Genomic DNA, 7,158 nt, shown 5'->3' with positions numbered 1-7,158 from the left:
CACAGGTGAAGGCAATTCACCTGTGCTGCAGGAAGGGGTGGAGCCTCGGCTCCACCTCTCCTAGACCCATTTAAGAGCTGACTGCCAGTAGGGAAGGATCTCTTCTGGAGACCCCCCTCTAGTGGAGTTTTTCTTGTGAGCCTGGGTTATGGGTGATTGTACTTACCATTTCTGTTTCCTGGTTTGGTGTATTAACATCATAGCCAAGCTCTCTGTTATACCTTAACGTCTGTATATTTGTTAATTGTACACTGCTATACCATAACATCGGTATATTCATTAATTGTACAAATGTTCCTCCTTGATGTTCAGGTTGGATGTTAGGAAAAATTTTTTCTCTCAATGTGGTTAGGTGCTGGAATGGGCTCCCCAGGGATGTGGTTGTCACCATCCCTGGAGGTGTTCAATAAATGTTTATGTGTACTAAGGGACATGGTTTAGTGGGGAAATATTATTGGTGGTAGGTGGACTAAATGATCTTGGAGATCCTTTCCTACCTTGATGCTTCTATAGTTCTAAGTTTAACTTCTAACTCATTAATGACAGCTGGCACTAATGCAACCATAGTGAAGGAACTATGCACAAATTGTGTAGTTCACTACAGTGTTTAACTTCTGTTCAGTAATGAAATAACATTTTACTATTAAAGCACTTGAATATGTAGTTTTATAAAATGAGTAAAATATAGTCTGTAATATGGTAGAGGATCCAGTTTGCATGTATTAGTGTATTTTTAAATTTAAAAGTAAGGGTTTTGTTTCAGGGATTTTACTAGCATTGGTTCTTTTTTATTTGTCTCCTTATGCTTCAAATTTGACTTCCTTGTTTAATACTGGTGGCATTTTCCCTCTTTTTACCTGTTTGTTTAGTTGTGTGTTAGTTTGTGCTGCTGCTATGACTGTCAAATCAGCTTACAGCTTACTCTTGTTAAGAGTAGCTGATGAGTTCTGTTAATTTAAGTTCTACATTGAAATGTGGTATTTTGACCAGACTAAGGTTCATAGAGCATCAATCAATGTTCACTGATTAATGATTGGACTGATAGCGTATTTATGGCAAGTATAAAATACGTGCATGTAAGTTTCATGTGCTTATTAGACACTTTTGCCATTTACCTGTAGTTTTGACTGAAATAATGGTAGATAAAATGTCTGTATTAAGAATTTGTTAGCAAAACACATCTACAGATAATTTTCCTTAAGCCTTCTGGAAAACCTGAGATAGTTAGCTAAGGTGTGTGAAGAATCTTACCGTAAGCAATTGATTATTTGCACCACAGCAGTTGCCTCAATGAAGCATTTATTTTCCTTTTCTTATTTGTGTAATACAGTGCACTGCTTCAGGAGATTGAAAAGTAGTCTTAGTAAAACAGTCGCTTTCATATTTACAAAGCTGGCTTTAGTGATCACATTAAGCATGACTTCTGCTTCGAGACAATTTGGAGTCCACTGATTGAAAGTTCAAGACCAGGGAAAAATCAATAGTATAAAGGAATTAGCTAAACAGGAAACTCGGAATGCTTTTATTCTGAAATACTGTGTTATAGAATCATAGAATGGCTTGGGTTGGAAGGGACCTCAAGGATAATCAAGTTCCAACCCCACTGCCTCAGGCAGGGCCACCAACGTCTAGATCTGGTACTAGACTGGGTTTCCCTGGTTATGGGCAATGACAACTAGAACAATTGGCAGTACTGCTGATGCTGTACATGCAGGATGAGTCATATTGCCTCCACTGGTCTAGATTTTAAACTGAAATATTGCAAATTGACTACAGTCTTGGGGATAAAATTTCAAGTCCAGTGTCACAGAGTTATCTCCAGATCTATCTGTCTGTGATGGGTACAGCAGGCCCACTGGCCCAAAAAAGGGAAGGGGGGGAAGGAAAGGGAACAGAGAGGGAAAGGAAAAAAACAGCGGCAATGATCTGAGGAGGATAGTTAATTTACTAATTATAATAGCAGAAATACAAGTTAATTGGGATTGAAGCTAATAAACCAAATAAATGAGAGAGTGTGTGTCCAAAACCAAATGCCTTACTCTAATGTTGAAGGCAAGACTGCTAGGGAGCATACACCACAGAGACAAGCAGTAAAAGAAAAGAGGCAATCTTGTGACTCGTGAGCAGTTTTACCTTTACCTCTAAACAGAAAATGAAAATGGAACAGTGAGCCTCCTGGGAGATATAGTTGTTCTTCTCTTCTGAGACCCACGTACCCAGAAATATCAACCGTCCAGGCAACTAGAGGATTAACACTTTAATTCCCAGTGCACTACATGATGTTATGATGTGGAATACTGATAACAAAAAATCAAAACCATAACATTGCACCCTTATTACACATCACTACATCATGCTTTATATGTAACAAATAAGCAATAATTAACATGCATTACACACACAGGCACATGCACACAGACATGCGCGCACATGGAATAACTGACTGCACTCACCCAACATCAAGTTCCCTTGTGGTAAACATTGAACATCCCCATATTTCTGCGTCACCCACCAAATGGTCTCAAGTGCCTGAGTAAAAACAGTTCCATGGAGAGGTTTGCCCTTTCCAGAGCCTGGAAAGACCCAAACCGCTTTTCCCAACGTGCTCTTTACGTGTACTGCAGGGACCTTATCTCTCTCTACAGTATGTAGACAGAGCTGGATTGAGTAGGACCATCTCAACTGATAGATCCTCTAGTGTTGACCAACCAGGTGGCTTCTGCCAAATGCTTCTCCCAATGCTTAAATGTTCCACCGCCCATTGCTTTCAACATAATTTTTAACAACCCATTGTATCGTTCGATTTTACCAGAAGCTGGTGTATGAGCAGGGATATGATAAATTCACTCAGTGCCATGATCTTTGGCCCAATTATTTACAAGAGAATTTTTGAAATGAGTCCCATTATCTGACTCAATTCTTTCTGGAGTGCCATTTCACCATAGGACTTGTTTCTCGAGACCTAATATGGTGTCTCGGGCGGTAGCATGGGGTATTTCATATGTTTCAAGCCACCCAGTGGTTGCCTCTACCATGGTAAGCAGATAACACTTATCATTGCGAGTTCGTGGCAAGGTGATATAATCAACCTGCCATACCTCCCCATAGTTATTTATGCTTTTGCCATCACCCTTCCCCCCCCAGAGTGGTTTCATCCACTTGGCTTGTTTAATTATGGCACATGTTTCACAGTCATGAATAATCTGTGCTATAGCATCCATAGTTAAGTCCACCCCTCGGTCTCTAGCCCATTTGTATGTTTCATACAATAGAATACAATAGAAATAGAGGGGATATGGCCTCAAGTTGCACCAAGGTAAGTTTAGGTTGGACGTTAAGAAATACTTCTTTACAGAAAGGGTGGTTAAACATTGGAATAGGCTCCCCAGGGAGGTGGTTGAGTCACCATCCCTGGATGTGTTTAAGAGCCGTTTGGATGTGGTGCTCGGAGATATGATTTAGCAGAGAGTTGTTAGAGTTAGGGTACTATGGTTAGGCTGTGGTTGGACTTGATGATCCTTGAGGTCCATTCCAACCTGAGTAATTCTATGCTTCTTTGATTCATCTCTTCCTTGATGGCTTGAGATCTCATGGGCCCACCGAGCTAGACAGAGCTCACCCTTATTTTGCAAGTCCGAGTCTGTTCGAGCCACCTCAATTTTGGCAGCTAGATCTAACAAATGGTTACTTTGTTGTTGTTCTGTAGCTTGATTCTGGCACATGAGCATCTACATGACACACGTTTAAAATCATATTCTTTATTCGGGCAGCAATGTCTTTCCACAGTTCAGCAGCTCAAATAGGTTTACCCCTTCTTTGCCAGTTATTTTGTTCCCACTGTTGAAAGCACCCCCATAGAGCATTTGCCACCATCCATGAGTCAGTGTAAAGATAAAGCATTGGCCACCTCTCCTGTTCAGCAAAATTAAGGCCAGCTGGACAGCCTTTACCTCTGCAAATTAGCTCGATTCTCCTTTGCCTTTGGTGGCCTCTGCAACTTGTCGTGTGGGGCTCCACATGGCAGCTTTCCATCTGCGATGCTTCCCCACAATACAGCATGATCCATCTGTGAACAGGGCATATGTCTTCTCATTTTCTGGTAGTTCATTGTATGGTGGGGCCTCTTTAGCTCGCGATACTTCTCCTAGTGATGTTCCAAACTTTTTACCTTCAGGCCAGTCCATGATCACCTCTAGGATTCCTGGGCAGCTGAGAGTCCCCATCCATGCTCGCTGTGTAATCAGCACAATCCACTTACTCCAAGTGGCATCAGTTGCATGATGGGTGGAGGAAACATTTCCTTTAAACATCTAGTTCAGCACTGGCAGTCGAGGTGCCAGAAGGAGAAGTACCGACTGCTTCAGAAGTAGCCCGAACCCCTTCATACGCGACTAAGATCTCCTTTTCAGATGGAGTGTAGCACTCTTTGGGCCCCCTGTACACTCGACTCCAGAATCCCAGGTGTCGGCCTCAGGTTTCTCCTGAGGCTCTTTGCCAGAAACTCCAAGTGGGACCTTTCTCTCCAGCAGCAGTGTAGAAGATTTTCTTTACATTCTGTCCTGTTTGTACTGGCCCCAGGGCCACGGCATGGGCTATCTCCTGTTTAATTTAATCAAAACCTGTAGATGCTCGGGACCCCACACAAAATTATGCTTATTCCACATCACCTGATAAAGGAAGCTTACAATGAGGCTATAGTTTGGAACATGAATTCTCCCAAAACCTACTACGCCTGGAAAAGATTGCGTCTCTTTCTTATTAGTGGGCATAGACATAGCAGTGATTTTGCTGATCACATCCATTGGGATGTGACGATGTCCATCTTGCCACTTTATACCTAGGAACTGAATTTCTTGTGCAGGTCCTTTCACTTAGCTTTGCTTAATAGCGAAACTAGCTCGCAGAAGGATCTGGATTATTTGCTCTCCTTTCTCAAAAAACATCCCTTGCTGTATTGCCCCACACAACGATATTATCAATGTACTGCAGGTGCTCAGGAGCACTGCCCTGTTCCAGTGCAACTTGGATCAGCCCATGGCAAATGGTTGGGCTCTGTTTCTATCCTGGGGCAAATGGTTCCAGGTATACTGAATGCCTCTTCTGGTGAAAGCAAACTGATGCCTACATTCTGTGGCCAAAGGAATGGAAAAGAAGGTCTTAGCAATGTCAGTGGTGGCATACCTCTTGGCTGCTTTTGACTCCAATTCATACTGGAGTTCTAACATGTCCGGCACAGCTGCACTCAGTGGGGGTGTGACTTCATTCAGGCCACGGTAGTCCGCCGTCAGCCTCCATTCTCCACTGGCCTTACACACTGGCCATATGGGGTTGTTAAATGGTGAGTGAGTTTTGCTGATCACTCCCTGACTCTCTAGTTGATGAATCATCTTATGAATGGGGAGCAAGGAATCCCTGTTAGTGCAGTACTGCCGTATGTGCACTGTTTTTGTAGCAGTGAGTACCTGTTGCTCTTCCACTCGTAGTAACCCAGCAACTGATGTATCTTCTGGCAGGCCAGGCAAAACAGTCAGCTGCTTTATGTTGTCTGTGTCTACAGCAGCTATTCCAAAGGCCCATCAATACCCTTTGGGATCCTGGAAGTATCCCCTTCTGAGGTAATCGATTCCAAGTATACATGGAGCCTTTGGGCCAGTCACAATAGGGTGCTTTTGCCAGTTTTTACCAGTGAGGCTTATTTTGGCCTCCAACACAGTCAATCCTTGAGAGCCCCCAGTCACCCCAGAAATATATATGTATTCCATCCCTTCATGACTCGAGGGCATTAGAGTGCACTGTGCACCAGTGTGCTCCAGTATCCACCAGTGCCTTATATTTCTGTGGTTCTGATGTGCCATGCCATCTAATCCACACAGTCCAATACACTCTATTGACCCTTCCCCCACCCTGATTGAGCACAGGGCCCCTCTAATTGTTACCTGTGCTGTTGTACTCTTGTGAGCCATGATCAGGACCTGCAGTAACTGGAGAAATTGCATTAGTGGTTAATCTCTATTGAAATTCTCTCACCCTTGCTCGTAGTGCAGGAGTGGTTTTTTTATGACACTTCTTCATGTTTTCTCCATACTGATTTAGGTAACTCCACAAGGCAGTATGCGACAGATTTACTACTGTCATTTTCTTGAGCAGTAAGACGTTTGCCTTTAATAGCTGAGATTTTTGATGGTACTGGTGAGGAGGAGGTTTAATCACCTTTACTCAGTTTGATCAGCTCCTTTGGTAGACTCTTGATCGTCCTGATCTTCATCAGTTTTTTCTGATACTACCATGGGTTCATCACAATTAATCAATAGAGACAGTTCCTCCAGTATTCCGTCCTGCTTCCTCTCCACTTTATTTTGTCTTTCTGTTACTTTTGAGATGGCTGAAATGTAGACATTTTTTGGAGGTAATTTTTGTTCAAAGTTTTCAAGTGTAATAAGCAGTTCAAAAACTAGGGGTCTTCTCTAGTGTTCCTTGTATTTTTCAGTGTTGCTGCTAGTGTACCGGCATACTTTTCTGGTGTTGTTCTTGTGAGTTTCTGCCATATATTTGACGTACTCACAACTTTCTCAGGATCACAGTCTTGGCGTGGATTGTTAGGAACAAACATGGGGTCATGCAACATTTCCACCATGGCTGTTTCCCTCAAATACTGGGTACCTTTTTCAACTGTAGTCCATTTATTCATCTCAGGATCTGGATTGTCTTTGAAGGGATATTTTTCCTTTACGGCTGATAACACTTGTTCCCAGAGGGTGGCGACTCTGTCCAGACATGTACTAATCCCTCTGTCAATAGCTGAGTCTCTGGCAGTGCTTCCTAGTTGGTGATCTTCTTTACCATCTAGAAACACGCTATTGGCTCCAGTGTCCCAAAGCAACCAGGTGACAATAGTCTCATTTGGGCACCATGCAAACTTCTTTCTCGAGCCTTGGATTTCATTCATTCTCAGAGGTTGACGAGTAGTGGTGACTTCCTCCTCCTCACTCTCCTCTCCTCGTCTTTTAGTTTTTCCTGTTGCCTTTCTCAGTGAGTGATATTGGGGTGGGCCCCTCACCTGGATCTTCCTCTACTTTCTCCACTTCTTTCCGTTCTAGATGCGACGGCGCCCGTTTCCATTTCTGTACTTCCACAGGGGCAATTGACATCGATACTGGT

The sequence above is a fragment of the Meleagris gallopavo genome, chromosome W (genome assembly GCF_000146605.3).
Source record: "Meleagris gallopavo isolate NT-WF06-2002-E0010 breed Aviagen turkey brand Nicholas breeding stock chromosome W, Turkey_5.1, whole genome shotgun sequence".
NCBI lineage: Eukaryota > Metazoa > Chordata > Aves > Galliformes > Phasianidae > Meleagris > Meleagris gallopavo.
This window is presented reverse-complemented; position numbering follows the sequence as displayed.